Here is a 2,570-nt window from a genome sequence, read left to right on the forward strand (position 1 = left end):
ATCTGACTGTCCGGTTGTGAGATCTAACGATTTGATCGTTGGATTATTCTTCCTCGTAGAATAATCCCCCAAGGTCGTTAGAATATTAATTGCATATTGCTTGGTTTCGCTTATAGTAGGACCTGCCCGCCTTTGTGACGGTGCAGGATTCCTCGTCCCGTCCTTCCTTCCCCGTCCTTTCCCTGAGGCGTCGTCGGGCTCTAATCGCGGCGATGCCTCTAATCCTTTGTTCCTATCTGTCCTCCCCCTCTCGAGAGGCTCGGGCGTATAAGTCTCAGACTTGGTTCCCGGTCCTCGAGAGCGTATCCTTGCAGGGGCCCGCCCTGGACCCCTGAACACATTGTCCGGTTGTGAGGTAAAAAAATTGTGCGTCGGCCGGGAATCGAACCCGGATCAACTGCTTGGAAGGCAACTATGCTGACCATCACACCACCGACGCTGATTGCTACAGGGGAAGTCAAGATACCACAATGATCACATTAACCTTATCTTCGAAAGCCTAAGTTGTCATCAATACAATCTAAAAATCTACGTGTTTAAGCGTGAAAACAGAGCATCTATTTGACACCAGGGTTTTTTTGTGGGTCACTATGAGGCAATAAAATGCCCCATTACTATGCAGCAACTCTGGGCGAATAAATACATGTAATACAGAATTTATTGAAATAAATGCATTATGTTAGTCAAGTTTAAGTCATTGATGTATTTGCAAGACATGCCATACTAAGATTTGTAATGGATTAATCGATAAAAATAGGGATCAACGGGGAACATAATTCGCAATAAACTATAATTAGGTAGTCGCCAGAAGTGAAAATTATCTCTACCCTAATTTCAATAGGTTAAAACTTTCGTGGTCCTCGATGTCCACCGGCATTCTCTTTTGGGTTTACCCGCTTCTTTTTGGGTGCACCCGGTTCTGTAAATACCTTCGTTTCTTTTGAACTGACTGGAAACTTCACACCTACCCCTTTCCCCCACTACCTTTGCGATACTTTAAATGATCGACGCGAAAGAGATGTATCATTGCTCTGAGGTCGTCTCCAGCAACGGAGACTAAACTGTTGGCCAGTAAACCAAATTCTGGCGCGGGTACACCCAAAAGAGAACACCGCTGCTCTCACTAATGATTACATAGACGGAAATACCGCATACAGCAATCAGGAGTCAACATAAGAAGTACCTTCATAATGGCTCATATGGATAATTTGCGAAAATACTAACGCAAGGGTGCTGAAAAAGAAAACTTCTCAACTCACTTAGTTTTGAAAGGTGTGGACTGTGGGGGCGATATCTGCGCACAGCAAATATTATTGCTACAATATAAATGACGATGATTAGCTGTCCAGGGACGCAGCTAGGAATCAAGGCTAGGGGGGGTTTTAGGCGCAATTAATACCTTGGGGTTTGGGGGTATTGCATACCCGCCAGGGTAAGTGGGAGTTACGGGGGTCCTCCACCAGAAAATTTTTAAGATTAATGGTTCAAAATGACTAGTTTTACCGCTTTATGAGAGATATTTGATTTACCCTAACACTATTCTATAAGTAATACTAATCCATTAAGTAAAATGAATTAAACTTAAAAATTTCTCTGAGTTCTGGGGGGGGGGGTTTATCACCCAGAACCCTCCCCCCACAGCTCAGAGAAAATTTTAAAGTTTAATCCATTTTACTTAATGGATTAGTATTACTTATAGACTTTACTTTTATACCCCAGAACCCCACCCCCCTCGCTGCGCCAGTGTAGCTGTCAACCACTCGTCGAAAATATGATCTTCTCTGAGAGATCGAGTCATCAGGAGAATGTCATAGTTAATAATTCAGAGAATAAATATAACCTTTTATGGCTTACCTTGAATAACATCCTCTGCAATCACACGAACTCTGCATGGAGATGAGGCAACAACCACTTCATCCCATAGGACGCAAGCACTTAAATGTCACGTTAAAGAGCAGCCACCAATTTCATGTAAGTCTTACGATCGACCTCTTCGAGAAGGAATAGCGGATGGAAGTAATCACGGGTTAAACGAAAGTTCATGGCGTACATAATGTAAATTTTGAGGTGGGCAGAATGGATGTAATGTGCAGCGGGGTCGGGAGGGCGGAGGATGAATAATGCTAGAAGCGCTCGAGAGTTCCGCCGTCGAACAAATGACGGACGTCACGCCGCTGTCGCGCATGAAGAAGATGGCATTACGATGAGGCAGTCAAAAGGAGGGAGCATTTGATTTCCTTGGCCATCATCATCTTAGGTTTTCCTTGGCGCATATAATTGTCATGCACGCAAGTGGCATTACCCCATCGCATCCAGCGAAACCTTTGGAAGGTGTGTTATGTGTTAACATTCGACAGCTTCAGCTGTGATTCATAGCTGACCACAGACGTTAAGCCTTGAGCAATAATTCTTCATTGGCTCTTTCTCTCATACCTCCCCCACCATCTAAGTACCTAGAAAATATGTTTTATGGGCCACAGACGAACTACCTCTGCTACCTTCCTTAGAAATGAGAAACTTTTGTGAGATCGTTTAGTTTCGAAGCCAATTCAATGAGATCTCAGTGCTTA

At 43.8% G+C, this 2,570-nt stretch overlaps 1 non-coding gene across 1 annotated transcript; it reads right to left on the minus strand.

Annotated features, from left to right (window-relative positions):
- Positions 1-367: 367 nt before the first annotated feature.
- Positions 368-439, minus strand: Trnag-ucc. Its single transcript has one exon. It is a non-coding gene; the product is annotated as a tRNA-Gly (tRNA).
- Between the last annotated feature and the right edge of the window lie 2,131 nt (positions 440-2,570).

This window comes from Ischnura elegans, chromosome 1 (assembly GCF_921293095.1).
Source record: "Ischnura elegans chromosome 1, ioIscEleg1.1, whole genome shotgun sequence".
Taxonomy (NCBI): Eukaryota; Metazoa; Arthropoda; class Insecta; order Odonata; family Coenagrionidae; genus Ischnura; species Ischnura elegans.